The sequence below is a fragment of the Protopterus annectens genome, chromosome 4.part1 (assembly GCF_019279795.1).
Source record: "Protopterus annectens isolate FY-2018-M chromosome 4.part1, PAN1.0, whole genome shotgun sequence".
In the NCBI taxonomy this organism is placed as follows: domain Eukaryota; kingdom Metazoa; phylum Chordata; order Ceratodontiformes; family Protopteridae; genus Protopterus; species Protopterus annectens.
In genome coordinates, this window is record NC_056734.1 from 982131656 (window position 1) to 982150563 (window position 18908).

Below are 18908 nucleotides of genomic sequence, written 5' to 3' on the forward strand. Positions count from 1 at the left end.
TGCAGAACACACAGTACAACTACAGACAGAGACGGGCTGCACACACAGTATAAATACTGACAGAATATAGTAGTACGTACACAATAGCCATGGAAAGAGCAGTGCAGTACACAGTATAACTGCAGACACAGTAGTGCAGTACACTCAGTACAACTACACAGTACAGTACACACAGTATAAGTACATGCATGGCAATGCAGTGCACACTGTATAACTACAGACATGGCACTGTACTACACACAGCAGAACTGGTGTAGTAGACATAACTACACACAGCAGTACAGTACATATAGTAAAACTACACAGACTGCAGTTCATTCCACACAGAATAACTGCAGACATAACATTGCAGGCCACACAGTATGACTAGAGACAGAACAGTGTAGTCACACAGTATAACTGCAGACACAACAGTATAGTAGCCATAGTACAACTACTGACAAAGTAGTGCAGTATGCACAGTATAACTATGGACAGGACAGTGAAGAACACACTATAACTACAGATGCAGCAGTATGAAAAAGCAGTGTATGAACATATCTAGTTGTCTGAACATTTTTTCTATATATCGATGTATGCAGCTCCTCATTAACAATACATAATGTAATATCCAAAAATTAACATTATCTTTTGTAAATTTTAAATCAAACTCAAAAAATGCTGTGGTTTCATGTAATTTTTGCACAAAGGTTTCTAAGGATCTACAATCACCCTTCCAGAAAAAGAAGATGTCATCCACAAATCTTTTGTAAAACTTTAACTGACTTATCTTAAAAGTAACACATGATGTAGTTAAATCATAAATATAAAGTTCTTCCCACCTTGTTAACACCAAATTATCATAACTGCTTGCCACTGGGGTTCCCTTAGCCACTCCCAGTAACTGGTGATAGTAAACTACTCCAAAGGAAAATACATTGTTTTCCAGTACTATATCTAACACAGAGCAAATAGATGAGATTTTACTTGGCAAATACTTACTAAGATGAGCTAACAGCTCTCTTATATACTGAATGCCAATATCATTAGGAATAATAGTAAACAGAGATTTAATATCCATTGTCACTAGTAAAATACCTTTTATCTGATTGGCACTCAGATGGCTTTTTAGAACAACAAGAAAATCACTGATATCTCTTATAAAACTGTTACTAAATCTTAATATTGGTTTCAGTTGCTGTTCAAGACATTTTGATATAGCTGTAGTTACCCATTTTCCTCCCGATACTATAGGTCTCATGGATGGGGAGGATACATGCTTATGTATTTTGGAAAGGCAATATATTACTGGGTAGATAGGGTGAGGGGTATATAAATAATTATATAAGTCTGGTGTGATTATACCTTCCATGAAACAATCATACAAAAATGATTTAACCTAATAAATCATGCTGTTTAAATCGTTTATATTAATTCTTTTGAAAGTATTGTCTTCCAATAGTTGCAACATAAGCTGATTGCATTTTGTTACATCCATTATTACAGTTTTCCTCCTTTATCTGCCTGCTTTATAACTACATCATTTCTAAAACACAAATTAAGTAACACTTTCCTTTCATCATTATCTAAGTTGAAATAATTGTTAGCTTTTTTTTAAAAAAACAAGTCATAAATATCATTTTCACACATTTAAAAAAAAGTATTAACTGTAGAAGAGCTGTTAGGTTTAAAGGTATGGACTCTCTTCAATGCCCCATCATAACAACCACTCTCATTTCTAAACATAAGTTTCAAGTCCAAATTTCTCACAAATAATTGAAGGTTAGTTAAACTGTCATTCAGACATCCATCCTTTGATGGAATAAATGTTAAGCCTCTGTCCAAAACTTTCAATTCAGCATCTTGGAACTGCACACTAGATAAATTAACCACAGTATGTCCAACTACATTTAATTCTTTTTGCTTTGAGTTACTGGTCCTACCTTTATAGGTGTATTTGGTCCCATCTGCATTGATGTCGCTGGTTCTCTGATCAGTCCCTTCTTCCGAGTCCTTCCTCTGCTCACAGATCTCACTGGGTGCTGTATCTGTATTATGAGATTCAGTTGTACTTTGCTCTTCCCTAGAAAAGCAGTATTTTTTGCTCTTGCACCTTCCTTTTCATATAATCCACTTTCTTTTGTAGTCCTTTCTACTTCACTGTTTCAGTCAAAGTAGCAAAACATGAATCTACCATTGCAGGCCTATTTTCTTCTAGAACATTACTTTCACAAACAGAGAAAGAGTCGAAAGCATTAAGTGCTTCCCTTATATGCACTGGGACATCACTGACATCATCACAATCTAAGAGTACAACCCCACATCGAGCAGTGCAGGACACACAATATAACTATGGACAGAGCAGTGCAGAATACACAGTATAACTACAGAGTATGCAGTGCAGTACACACAGCAAATCTATGAAAAGAGGAATGCAGAATACCAGTACAACTACAGACACAGCAGTGCCATATACAAAGTATAACTATGGCAGATCAGTGCAGAACACAGTATATAACTATGGACACAGCAATGCAGAACACACAGCATAACTACAGACAAGGCAGTGCCATAAAAACACCAAAACTACTGCAGAACAGCGCACAACACATGATATAACTACAGACAGAACAATGCAGAAGACAGAGTATAACTATAGACACAACAGTGCTGTATACACAGTATAACTGCAGATACAGCATTGCAGTACACACAGTATTACTATCGACAAGACAGTGAAGTACAGACAGTATAATCAAGGACAGAGTAATATCATACACACAGTATAACTAAAGACAGAGCAGTGTAGGACACATGGTATAACTAAGAACAGAGTAGGGTTGTACACACAGTATAAGTACAGAGAGAGCAATTTAGCATATATAGTGTAACCAAGGACAGATCAGTACAGTACACACAGTATAATAACAGACAGTGCAGTGCAGAGTGTGCACCATAACTACAGACAAAGCAATGCAGGACACACACTAGAACAACTGACAGACTAGTGCTGTACACACAGTATAAGTACAGACATAGCAGTGCAGTACACACAATATATCCACAGATGCAGCAATGCATGACACACAGTAATAACTAAAGACAGACTATTGCAGGACACACAGTATAAACACAGACAGAGGAGTGCAGAGCTCACAGTATATCTACTGAAAGAGAAATAGAGAACACACAGTATAATTTTTCCAATAATTTTCTTGGGTGACGAAAGCCAGGGTACCTTTTGGCTAGGCTTATATAGGCCCTAGGGCCAATAGCCTAGTACCTACCTATGAACCTATGAACCTATAACTATAGACAGAGCGGTGCAGAGCACACAGTATAACTACAGACATGGCAGTGCAGTACACACAGTATAACTACAGACAGAGCTGTGCAGAACACACAATATAATTACAGACAGAACAGTGCAATACAGACAGCATAACTACCGGGACAACAGTACAGAACAAATAGAGTAACTACAAATATAGCACTGCAGGTCTCACAGTATAACTGCAGACAGAGCAAGGCAGAGTACACAGGATAACAATTAACACAACAGTGTAGTCTACACAGTATAACTACACACACAACATTGCAGTGCATACAGTATAATCATGGACAGGACAGTCAAGAACACATTATAACTAAAAACATAGCAGTGCAGTACATACAATATAACTACAGAATTAGCAGTGTGGTTCACATAGTATAAATACAGAGAGAGCAGTGCAGTGCACACAGTATAACTACAGTCAGAGAACTGCAGTACACACTAGTATATCTACATAAACAGCAGTGCAGGACATGCAGTTTAACTACAGGCACAACAGTGTAGAACTCACAGTATAACTACAGGTGCATCAGTGCAGTACACAAAGCATAACTACAGGTACAGTAGTGCAGGACACACAGTATAACTACAGGCACAGCAGTGCAGGACACAAAGTATAACTACAGACAGAAAATCCAGAATAGACCATATAACCATAGACATAGCAGTTCAGTACACAAAGTAGAACTACAGACACAGCTGTGTGGAATACACAGTATATCTACAGTCAGGGCAGTACAGTAGACAAAGAATAACTACAGACACAGCAGTGCAGAACACATAGTATAACTAGAGATACTGCACTGCAGGACACACAGTATAACTACAGATACTACAGTGTAGGACACAGTATAACTACAGATACTGCACTGCAGGACACACAATATAACTACAGACACAGGAGTGCACAGTTCACAACATAACAATTAACACAGAAGTGTAGTACACACAGTGTTATTACAAACACAACAGTGCAGTTTATGACTATGGGCAGGAGAGTGAAGAACACAAAGACTCAGCATTGAAGTACACACAGTATAGCTACAGAGAGAGTAGTGCAGTATGCACAGTATATCTATAGACAGAGCAGTTCAGTCCACACAGCATAACTACAGGAATAACAGTGCAGTACACACAGTATAACTATGGACAAAGCAGTACCATACACACAGTATAAGTACAATCAGAGCAAGGTTATACATGCAGTATAACTACAGACACAGCATTACAGTACATGCAGTATGACTATAGACAGGACAGTGCAGTATACACAGTGTAATCATGGACAGACTAGTGCTGTATACATAGTATAATTAAAGTCAGAGCAGTGCAGGGCACACAGTATAACTAAGAACAGAGTAGGGCCATACAAATAGTATAACTAGAGAGACAACAGTTTAGTACACATAGTGTAACCAAGGACACAGCAGTACAATACACACAGTAGAGCTACATACAGAGCAGTGCAGAATGCTTAGTATAACTACAAGCAGAGCACTGCAGAAAACACAGTAGACCAATTGACAGACTACTGCCAACACACAGTACAGACAGAGCAGTGCAATACACATAGTATATCTACAGACACAGCACTGCATGACACATAGAAGAACTAGAGACAGAGCAGCGCAGAATATACAGAATAATTACATACATAGCATTGCAGTACACACACTATAAATACAGACAGAGCAGTGTAGTACATATAGTATAACTACAGACAGAATAGTGCACTACACACAGTTTAAATACAGACACTGCAGTGCAGAACACACAGTATCAATACATACACAGCAATGCATTGATCACAGTATAACTACAGACAGAGCAGTACACTACACGCAGTATAACTAGAGACTGAGTAGTGCAGAACACACAGTATAACCACATACACAGCAGTGTGGGACACACACTATAACTGCAGATACAGCGGTGCAGCAGACACAGTATAACTACAGTCACAACAGTGCAGTACACACAGTAGAACTGTAGACAGAGCACTGCAGTATACATAGTATGACCAAGGACAGAGTAATACAGGACACACCTTAGAATGACAGACAGAGCAGTGCAATACACATAATATAGCTACAGACATAGCAGGGCTAAACAGACAATATAACTTCAGAAACAGCAGTCCAGTACAAACACAGCATAACTATTAACACATTAGTACAGTAAACACAGTATAACTACAGCTACTAAATTTCAATGCATACAGTATAACTGCAGAGAGAGCAGTGCAGTACACAAAGCATAACTATGGACAGAGTAGTACAGTACATATGGTTAATTATGGACAGAGTAGTGCAGAATGCACAGTATAACTACAGATACAACAGTGCAGTACACACAGGATAACTATGGACAGAGTAGTACAGTACACATGGTATAATTGTGGACAGGATAGTGCAGTACACACAGTATAATCAAGGGCAGAGTAGTGCCATAAACACACTATAGCAACAGACAGAGCAGTGCAGGACACACAGTATAACTAAGAACAGAGTAGGGCTGTGCACACAGTATAAGTACTGAGAAAGTAGTTTAGTACACATAGTAAAACAGGGACAGAGCAGTATAGTACATGCAGTATGACTACAGAAAGAGCAGTGCACATAGTATAACTATAAACAGAACATACAACAGTGCACTACACACAGGATAACTATGGGCAGACTAGTACAGTACACACAGTATAACTACAGACAGAGGAGTGGCATACAAATAGTATAACTGCAGACACAGCACTGCAGTACACACAGTATTATGACAGACAGGACAGTGGAGTACACACAGTATAATCAAGGGCAGAGTTGTGCAGTAAACACAGTATAGCTACAGACAGAGTAGTGTAGGATACACAGTATAACTAAGAACAGAGTAGGGCTGTACACAGTATAAGTACTGAGAAAGCAGTTTAGTACACATAGTAAAAACAGGGACAGAGCAGTATAGTACACACACTATAAACACAAACAGCACATTGCAGAAAGTGCAGTATAACTACAGACAGAGCAGTGCAAGACGCACAGTAGAACTGACAGACTAGTGCCATACATACAGTATAAGTACAGTCAGAGCAGTGCAAAACACACAGTAGAACTACAGACACAAAAGTACAGTGCACACAGTTAACTATGGACAGATCAGTGCAGTACAATCAGTATAATCAAAGACGGAGTAGTGCAGAATATGCAATACAACTGCAGACAGAACACTTTAGGATACATAATATAACTATGGAGAGAACAGTGCAGTACACACAGTATAACTACAGACAGAGCAGTGCTGTACACACAGTATAACTACAGACACAGCATTCCAGTACACACAGTATAACTATGGACAGGACAGTGAAGAACACAGTACAACTACCGACACAGCAGTGCAGTACACCAGTTTAAATACAGACATAGCATAGGTGGTAGATACTGTCATAGTAGAAAAGAATAATATAGGGCCAGTTGATGGTATTTCACAGAATGGATATGTATTTTCATTTCAGAATTTTACATTTTTTAATTATAGTACAATAGAATTGACTGAAACTTATGTTAAACTATTTATTAAATGTTTAAAATTTGTGCCCAACAGGAAATGCGATATTAGTAAACTTCTTATTGACTTGAAACTTTTTGTTAGAAAGAAAAACTTTAACGTTATGTATGGTGAAAATGATAAGACACTAAGAGAAGAAATAGGTTTTAAAAGGAAAAGAACTTTCAATCCCCCTATACACCCTCAACTTAAAAACCTTGAGAAAATGGTGGAGAGAGAATTAAGGGAGACATTGAGTCATAATAAAGTATATTCTAATCCTTCTTATGAAGAGAAAATGTATTAGGTGAATTAAGTAAGAACTACAATATTAGAGTCATGAGGCCTGTTAAGGGAGGAGGAATGGTATTAATGGACAATATTATGTACATGTCTAAGAAATTTTAGGTGATAGTGATAAATATCATAGAGTATCTTTTAATTAAATTAATATCGCCTATTTGAAAATTGATTTAGACTTGAGAGAACTATTACATGATGAAGTAATAGACTCTACATTGTTTAATTATGTATGGACAGAAACCCCTATCACCCCCATCCATCTTTAGAATACCCAAAGTCCACAAAAGTCTGGATAGTCCCCCCTTAGACCTACTGTTGCAGCCAATGGCTCTAAGACTCACACCATGGCTAAATACGTAGCTTCTAAGTTAAAAACTATATGGATGGGGCAGGAGGATATTCTCAAGGATTCATGGGATTTTTTTAAATCTGTAGAACAAAAGGATTATAATACAAACATTATTTTTGTCACTATTGATATAATGGACTTGTTCTTCGTGGTACTTCACCAGATAGGAATAGACTGGATGGAGGATGCTCTATTAGATACTAATAAGTTTATAAATAGAGATCTTCGAGTAGTTATGGAAATGATAGATATGGTTCTCAAAAACAACTTTATACATTTTGAAGGGGAGTTTTTTTAAGCAGGTCAAGAGAGTAGCTATGGGGGCAAGTTGTGCCCCCAGTTATGCTAACCTTGTTTTGAAAACATGGGAAAAAAAATATATTAGTAACTCCCCCTATAGTAAATGTCGGTGCATATACAAAAGATACTTAGATGATTTATGTATCTTTTGGCTAGACACAAAAGAGAAGTTGAATGAGTGCCTGGAATATATTAATACTGCTATGAACTTTTTAAGGTTTACTCATAATATATCTACAGAAGAAATAAATTTCTTAGATGTCACTATACAGAAAGATGACACTAACCATAGATTTACTTCTACTATTTTTAGAAAGAATGCATTTTCAAACTCATATCTCTATTTTACTAGTGCCCATCCATAAAAACAAAAAAAGAGCTATTGTAAAAAGGTCAATTTGTTCACATTTCCAGAATGGTATCTGAAGATATGAAATTTTTACAAGAATATGAAGTACTATGTAATATGTTTTTGGATAGACATTATCCATCCACATTAATTGACGAAGTAATCATGGAAGTTATGGAAGGGAGGAATTCAGGATTTAGCCCGATTTTAGGAACAGGAATTCATAGTGGGCATCAAGCAGTTGAGATAGAAATGTTTCAAGAAAATAATGAGAATTTTAAAAGTTAATTTATTCTGAATTTTAACAGTGAGACAGCCCTCATTAGGAAAGTTATTACAAAACATTGGAATATATTTGCAGTTATCTGATCAGGAGAATATTTTTAAGCAGCCATTGATTTTTACATATAAAAAGGATAAGAATATGAAAAAATATTTTCAGAAAATGACATTCAGAAAAATAAGAGAAGTACAAATATAAAAATAGGCACATATAAATGTGGTAGGTGCCCCCAATGTGTATACATTAAAATGGAGAGAAAACCTACCTCAGGAGCAGAGATAGATTCCTGTATGGAAAAAGTTTTTTGAATTGTGAAAGTAAGGGGGGGGGGTTATATATTTGGCTGAATGTAAATGTTGCCCTTCATTCTACATCAGGAAGACAGGAAGAATGCTTAAGAAAAAAAAATTATGAGCATACATATGATATCCGTAGGAAGGATCCATGGAATGCTCTGTATAAACACACTACCACTTGTATAAATGCTAGTTTTACTTTTTTGTCTTAGAGGAAGTGCCATTGGATATTAGAGGGGGCAATGGGAGACAAAAATTGAATATAGAGAATTATTCTCGCAGTTAGTGCTGGAAGCATGTACACCACCAGGTCTTAATGACCATGTCTCCCTAGCCTCTGTATTAAAAATGAGGGCTGCTAGACTGTAATTTCATATGTTTTTTATATAGTACAAGAATAATAAGGTGTTTTATTTAATTTATTATGCATACATTGAACAATATATATATTCCTTTTCATGTTCACATTAGGATAAGCTTGCTTTATTACTGTTATATGTCTGTATATTTATATTTATAATGTAAGGTACATATTAATCTATATCTTTTACAGATTTTAACCATTATTTAGCATATCACATATGGTTTTATATATTTTAATATGTTGGTTAATGGACAGCAATGAGTTAATGGTTTTAAGGTAATTAGTTATGGTAATTTTATAGCCTTTGATAGGGCATGTGTTTGTATTTAAACTAGGTTTTTGTATGGAATAGCTGTTTGTCTGAGGAAGTTCAAATGCATGAACGAAAAACGTGTATTTTAAGTATTTGTGTTTAACATTGGTGTTTTATTGTGGCTGTGTAATTTACTGGACTGCTTTCTATATTAAATGTCTTTTATGCTCTTTGTGGTCTTTCCTTCTCATTTGAGCAACTTTTGGTGATTGTGGAAGTTTTTGTTTGCTTTGTTCCTCGTTTTTGTGATAACTATGGACAGGACAGTGAAGAACACAGTACAACTACCGACACAGCAGTGAAGTACACACAGTTTAAATACAGATATAGTGCAGAACAGACAGTATCAATAAAGACACAGCAATGCAGTAAACACAGTATAACTGCAGACACACCAGTGCAGTATACACTGCATAACTACAGGCACAGCAGTACACATAGCAGAACTACAGACACAACAGTGCAATGCCTATGGTCAGAGCAGTGCAGTATATACAGTATAATCAAGGACAAAGTAGTGCAGGACACACAATATAACTGTAGAGAGAGCAGTTCAGTACACCCAGTATAACTATGGACAGAGCAGTGCAGTCCACAGTATAACTACAGAGAAGAGCAGAACACACAGTATAACTACAAACACACCAGTGCAGTATATACAGTATAACTACAGACAGAGCAGTGTCATACAATCAGTGTAACTACAGACACAGTAGTGCTGTACACATTATATAACTACAGACAGAACTGTATAGTACACATAGTATGACTACAAAGTAGTGCAAAACACACAGTATAACTACAGACAGAATAGTATCGTACGCAAAGTATAACTACAGAATCAGCAGAGCAGTACACATAGTATAACTACATACAGAGCAGTATAGTACACACAGTACATCTACAGACACAGCAGTGCCATACACACATTATAAATACAGAGACAGCAGTGCAGAACACACAGAATAACTTATGACAGAGCTGTGCAGTACACCAAGTATAACTACAGACACAGTAGTGCAGTGTACACAGTATAACTATGGCAGAGTAGTGCAGAACACATTATATAATTATGGAGAGAGCAGTGTTGAGCATGCAGTATAACTACAGGCAGACCAGTGCAGAAAACATGGTATAACTGTAGACACAGCAGTGCAGAACACCCACCATAGCTACACACAGCAATGCAGCACACACAGTATAACTACTGACAGAGTAGTGCAGTACACACAGTATCAATACAGACACAGCAATGCAGTGAACTCAGTACAACTGCAGACAGAGCAGTACAGTACACACAGTATAACTACAGCCAGAACAGTACAGTACAGTACACACAGTACAACTAGAGACATTCAAATGCATGACACACAGTATAACTACATACACAGCAGTATGGGACACACAGTATAACTATACAGTACTGCACAACATGCAGTATAACAATAGACAGAGCCATGCAGAACACACAGTATAACAACAGACAGAACAATGCAAGGCACACCTTATCAATACAATGCAGGACACACCTTATAACTACAGACCAAGTAGTACAGTACACACAGAATAACTACAGACCCAGCAGTACAGACAGTAGAACTACAGACACAACAGTGCAGTGCATACAGAATAACTATGGATAGAGCAGTGCAGAACACACAGTATAGCTACAGATACAGCAGTGCAGTATATACAGTACAACTGCAGACAGAGCAGTGACATACATATAGTATAACTGCAGACATAGCAGTGCAGTACACATTATATAATTACAGACAGAGCCATATAGTACACACAGTACAACTACAGAGTAGAACAGAGCACACAGTATAACTACAGACAGAACAGTGTCATACACACAATATAGCTTCAGAACCAGCAGAGCAGTACACATAGTATAACTACAACAGAGCTGTACAGTACACACAGTATAACCACAGACACACCAGTGCTGTACACACAGTATAAATACAGACACAGCAGTGCAGAACACACAGTATAACTGTATAGAGAGCAGTGCAGGACAGACAGTATAACTGTCAACATGGCAGTGTAGCACAAGCAATATACCTACAGACAGAGTAGACAGCATATAGAGTATAACCAAGGGGAGAGCAGTGCAGCATATGTAGTATAACTACAGACTGGGCAGTACAGTAGGTACAGTATAACTACAGACATAGTAGTGCAGTACACATAGTCTAACTACTGACAGAGCTGTACAGAACACACAGTACAATTACAGACAGAACAGTGCAATACAGATACTATAACTACAGGCACAGCAGTACAGAACACATAGAGTAACTACAAATATAGCACTGCAGAACTCACAGTATAACTGCAGACAGAGCAGGACAGAGCACACAGCATAACAATTAACACAACAATACAGTCTACACAGCATAACTGCCAACAGAGCAGTGCACTACACACAGTTTAAATGCAGACACAACAGTACAGAACACACAGTATCAATACAGACACAGCAGTGTAGTAAACACAGCATAACTACAGACAAAGCAGAGCAGTACACACAGTATAACTACAGACAAAGCAGTGCAGTACCCATAGTATAACTAATGACAGAGAAGTACAGTATATACAGTTTAAATACAGATACAGCAGTGCAGAATACACAGTATCAGTACAGACAAAGCAGTGTAGTAAACACAGTATAACTGCAGAAAGAGCAGTGCAGAACACACAGTATAACTGAAGACAGAGCAGTGCAGAACACACATAGCCGGCCTTAGGCATAGGCCAACTAGGCGGCCGCCTAGGGCGCCGCTCTAGCATAAGCACTTTTCCAGTATTTATTTGGTGTAGGTAGACCAGGATGGGACACCAGGTGGTGTGGTGGGGGCACTGTGGAGCCCTTTTGCCTAGGGCACCAGTTGACTTAAGGCCGCTACTGAGAACACACAGTATAACTGAAGACAGAGCAGTGCAGAACACACAGTATAACTGAAGACAGAGCAGTGCAGAACACACAGGATAACTACAGACAGAGCAAAGTAAAGCAGACCACACAGTATAACTTCATACAGAGTAGCACAGTACACGCAGTATAACTACAGATACAGCAAGGCAGGACACATCATACAACTACAGACACATTGATGCAGTTCACATAGTATAACTACAGACTGAGTAGTGCAGAACACACATTATAACTACATACACAGCGCTGCAGTGCATACATTATAACTACAGACATAGCAGTGCAGTACACACAGTATAACTATAGACAGAGCAGTGCAGTACACATAGTATAACCAAGGACAGAGAAGTTCAGAACACACAGTATAACTACAGATAGAACAGTGCGGATCACAAAGTACAACTACAGATACAATAGTGCAAGTCACACAGTATAAATAGAGACACAGTAGTGCAGAAGATGCAGTACAATAACAAACGGAGCAGTGCAGGGCACACAGTATAACTTCAGACACAGCAGTGCAATACACGCAGTATAACTACAGATAGAGTAGTACAGGATGCAGAATATATCTACAGACACAGCAGTGCAGAGCACTCAGCATAACTACAGATACAGCAATGCAGTACACACAATAGAACTACAGACATAGCAGTGCAGAATACACAGTATAACTACAGACAGAGGAATGCAGAATACACATTATAAATATAGACATAGAATTGCAGCACACAGTATAACTACAATCATTGCAGTACAGTACACACAGTATAACTATAGACACAGTAGTACAGTACACACAGTACAATAATGGACAGTGCAGTGCCATTCACACAGTATAACTATGGACAGAGCAGTGCAGTACATTCAGTAGAACTACAGACACAGAAGTGCAGTACAGACAGTATAACTGCAGACATAACAGTGTAGGATACACAGCATAACTGCAGATGCAGCACTGCAGTAGACACAGAATAACAGCAGTCACAGCACTGAAGTACACAGAATAACTGCAAACAAAACACTGCAGTAGACACAGAATAACTGCAGACACAGCACTGCAGTAGACACAGAATAACTGCAGACACAGCACTGCAGTAAACACAGAATAACTGCAGACACAACACTGCAGTTGATAGAGTAGAACTGCAGATACAGCACTGTAGTATACATAGTAGATGAAACTACATACAGCTACATACATCTCTTAGTAATTGACACACTGATGTGCAAGCGGGTTAAGCATTAAATGTTTTAAGCAGTGTACGTTGCCATCAAGTGGGGGGGCAGAGAAATATTGATAAGGATTATATAATTTTGCCACAGACAAGGCATTGACATTTAAGATTAGGCTTTAAATGTGGCCAGAAGTGGGAGTAGAAAGGTGCTAATTTAAATGTGAGAGAAGAGATTCTCATGGTTTGGGAGTTGAGAACCCATGATCTCTGCAGTGAAGCTTGGTGAGAACCCATGATCTCTGCAGTGAAGCTTGGTATCAGGATCTTGTATTGATGTACAAGTTTAAAATGAGTGCTTAAGACCTTCACTTTGTTATTTGACTAGGAGCCATTGTATTTATTCTGTGGTTCTACAGTGGTGTTTGTGTTTTGGTGAGAGTGTAATAAACCTAAATATTCTGTTTTTAATTGCTTGTATGTGTTTATAGTTTTTTTCAATGCTGATGCTTTTAAAGATAACCCATATTCCCTTCCAGTTGGGAGAGAATGCCTTTGCCTTTTGCTGTTCTGGATAATTTGGAAAGAATGGGGAATATTTTGTTGCCCCAGAACAATAATGCATTAATACTGTCCTTGTGTTGTCTATATGGGAAGTGAAGTTTAGTGAGAGGGTCTATTCTTGTGCCTAGATATTTAAATGATTTGGTATTTTATATGACAGTGTTTTATGGCAAATGACATACTAATATACTAGTGAAGACATTTTTGAGTATTTTCTTTGTACTTAAGAGCATTTTTTGGATGACTTTAAATGTTTTTCCTGGTTATACATTGGATCAGTGTAAGGAAGTCTGATTGAAGTTCTTTTTACAACAGTCAGAGCAAGTGATTAGCGTGGTAGATGACTATGTTACCTGCATAAAGAAATAGGCAAAGGTAAGAAATGTTATAAGGTAATTTATTGGCACATTTTGGAAATGTTATTAAAATTTTAATAAAGCTGAGAAGTAGGGAAATCAAGAAAAAGCACAAATGGAAATATTTATGGAAGACTTAAATATGTTAAGGTTAGAGGTAAAGAAAGCTCAGAAATTTACAGTTAAGATAGGTAGAGATGAGATAAAAATGGTGATGTATAATCAATATGCACGAAAGGTTCCAGTAGAAGATTGTAAGCTATGTGGGAAGAAAGTGATAAAGATCTGGGAGATTTTGTTAAATGGTATTTTAAAATGAGTGGAAGTACCAACATTCTGGAAAAGGCAATGGTGGCTATAATGCTGTTATAGTCATAAATAAATAACATTAAGAATTTACCTTACATGCCTTTAGTCAGGAACAACACTTCAGGATGTGCAAACTGAAATTTTATTCTTACAGCGCTGGGAGTCAGTTTTCATTGCCCTTGATGAAGCATTCTCACTTTACATACAAAAAATCCATTTTTATACATTTTCTTATCAAACTGCTCATACAGTTTCATTATGTTACAATGACTGTGTCCTATAGAAAACTTTGCAAATTTTCTCATCCCTCATGATTTTTGCCTTAGAGTTCACATGAACACCTTCCTATACATGAACCACCTGCTTCCAAGGGGTCTTGTTTCTGACCTTGGATGTTTCAAACCTGCCCTAGCAACAACAACACACTCCTAGCCTGGAGGAGTCAGGCTAACAAATTCCTTTTTGTAATAACTACATGCCTCACTTCATGCAACATGTACTATTCTCTCTTGTTACATACTAAAATAATGCAGTTTAAAAGACAGCAATACTGTGGCTTATGAAACTGTATTTTTCCCAGCCCTGCATACAAATTATATTTGCTTTTTAACAATCATATTATAGCATCATTAATAAACTGAAATTAATATACATTTTAATAAGCTGGTCTTGTCCCATAACAGTTTCCTCCCTCTGACACTATTAGTGTCATACCATACATATAATTATATTTTTATTTTTTTAACTTAATAAAATATGCCTCAGCATTATAGTAGTCATCATCATTTTCTGTCAAAATAGTACTGCCATTGATTTGTGCATACAGTGGCATTTCATGTGCAGGTGGGATTAAACATCTTGTAATCACAGGCTTTAGAATAGAAAATGCCAAAATGATTACAAATATAATAAAAAGTACAATGACAACACTGGATTATGCTAGTTCACAGGCTACCAAAAATACTGCCCAACCATCCAGCAAGTGATCCATTTTTGGATGTGCTGTCCAATTTTTTGGCCCTTTGTTTCATGAAGTTTGACATTTTTTTCTGTTTATCATGACAGTCACTAATATATGAACAACAACAACTCCCTATGAGGGCACATGACCCCCCCCCTTTTGCAGCAAGCATTATATCAAGTGCCACTCAATTCTGTAACACCACATTTCACATTTCAGTCATTTCTCGATTTGTCATCCTGATGTGATGTGAAGTTTCGTTGGCCACCTCCTGTAGAATTTGGGCAAGCATGGTGTTTTCAAGCATTGTTCTTTGCACTCCATACCCAGGATTAGAAATTGAAAATACTTGCTCTGTCCAGTAGATTGCTCGCTTATTTCTAAGTCTACCTGCTGGTGGGAGTTTGAAATGTTGAATGGCAGGAGTAATATAGTCTACAAAGCTACATTCAGACCAGTTTGTAGGCAATCAGGGGTAGGCACGATCACCACAGATGTAGTAACAGTCACTTATCATGGCCATGCCACACCCCCAGTCATAGCTTTTTAAGTGCAAAGAGTTCAACACACTTTTATGCCTGGTGTCATTACATTTGCTTTTTCCTACTGGTACAGTCCCATTTCTGGCATAACATGTGTCTAATGATGTGTGGTTGCAAGCTGAAGAGACACAACCTTTGAAAATCAGTTACATTATGCCAGATTAAGCTGATGTCATTAAGGTCCTTTTCAAATGACATCTGTGATGCAGGGATGAGAATCATAGGAATTCTTGCCTAGGAATGATGAGGTATATGCAAAAATATTCATCAGTTTGTTTTGTTTAGCTTTTTGGCATATTACTGAAGGACCAGGAATAAACTGTTTTATTTTTTTCTTGACCAGTTTATAGAAGGGAACAGCAATAAAAAACAAAGCAAAAGTACCTGTTGCCACTGGATTCATTATGGACGGCTACTGAAGTTGACCTTCTCACTGGGCAGATGATTTATCTGTCACACCTCGATCTCCCTCTGTTGGCTGTGATGATTCATCTGGGGTCCCCACATGACAGGTCTTCTTGCAATGAGATGAATGGATCCATGTTGGTAGTCCAGCATAGCGAACTGCAGTCAAAGTGGTGAGCAAGACCTGAAAAGGCTCCTTTCACCCCAGGCTCAGGCAGTTTTTTCTCTGAAAAAATTTTACATACACCCGACTACCCAGTTGTAGTTGATGACAGGGTTGGTCAGGAGGCTTTGGTAATGCTGCTCTTACTGTTTGATGATATTGCTGCAAGATGTTAATGAGTTTCCTACAATAAGAAATTATAGCATCATTTGACAAAGTTAAACCAGCATTTCCCACTGGAGGGGTAGCTGGAAGGGCCATGGGTCTCTCAATTAATATCTCATATGGGCTCAATTTTTTGGCGGCATTCAGTGAGGCGCTCATAGTCATTAATGCTAAGGGAAGGGCTTTGGGCCACTTTAATTTGGTTTTAGCACAAATTTCTGAAATTTTATTTTTAAGGGTCCTGTTTACACTTTTTTACTAATTCATATACCACATCGGCCACATCCCCAATAGAGTTACAGTTAGCCACCCATACCACCTTTAACACAATAGAAAACTGGCTTTCCCAATGATGTATGATTCTAAATCCTAAAAAAACTAAAATGCTGTTATTATTACCTACACAAAAGTCTACTGCCATTAACTTTATAATAAAAGCAAATGATGGAACAATAATCTCCGTTGACCTCTCCACTAAACTATTAGGTGTCAGTATAGATAATAATCTAAAATTTGGCCTACATGTTAACCAATTGATCAAAACCATCAACAAAAAACTAGGATCACTTTACATAATAAAAGCCTTCCTAACCCCCCAGCCAAAGTTGCCATAGCTCAATCTCACCTTCTCTCTACTCTTCTGTATGCATCCCCTCTTCTCTCTAATGTTAACAAGACTGTCATGAACAAACTCTCAATCTGTTATAACCACATTGCCAGGTTTGCCACTGGGCTGCCTCTTAGGACACATCACTGCATCAATCTAATCCAGCTTGGATGGCTTGAACTACCCAGTCTAATACTATATAACCAATTGGTTATGGCCCATAAAATCATATATAACCCTAACAATACCCATGCACTTAAAGATCTTGTCACCCTCTATAATAATTCTAGACCGCTGCGCTCATCCAACAGACTTTTTATTCAGATATGTAAAACTAATAACTCAGCTGATGACTCACTCTTTGTAAATTCTGTAGGTAGATCGTGGAACTCTATACCAGCTGATATTACCTTACTCTTCACTTGGTCAGTTCAAAACTAGGCTCAAACACCACCTGGGAACAAACTGGCTATGTCACTGTATCAAGCCTGGTTAACGTGTCTCTGGAATGTGTAAATCTGCTAGGTAGCCTGCTATGTAATTGTATCTGATTCTCTCACTGAATAACACTACCTGACGATTTGTTATAATGTTTGCTCTTCTAATCACTGAAAATATTATATATGTAATTTGTATTGTCTGCCCATCTAATATCTGTAAATAATATATTTGTTATTTGTTATTTGTAATATGTGACGTTATGATGATTTGTTATTCCATGGAGCTTTTCTCCCCGGGCCTCCGCTGAAAATGGACATGCATCCAGTCAGACTATCCCAGTCAACAAATGTAAAATAAAATAAATAAAAATATAACTGCGGATGTTTGGGACAGTGAAGACTCAACTTAGTATTAAAAGCTTTACATAACTCTTTAAACAGATTATTATTAAAATGAGTTTCCTGGTAACTGTTGACAATACTGGGTATACCAAATTTCGGTATATAATCAGATATTTTTTTAATAACTGTTACTGCATCAGCTACACACTACCACTAAAATAAATTGTAAATTATTAGTCTTAGGCATCTGGATGAAATCCAGCTGTATATTAAAAAAATGTCCTCAGGGTGAGGTAAACATGCAGATTTGCTGTTGGCATGTTTGCTTATGTTATATTCTAAACAAATATTACAATTTTGTACATACTGAAGTATCAAAGAGGAGACATGAGGGGCATACCAACTTCGGGTAATTTGATTAAATAAAGCTGTCTTACCTGTATGGGCCAGTAGATGATATGCACTTACTATATAAGGTAGCAAAGAGGCAGGCGCCACCAGTTGACCATTCAGATGTTGCCATAT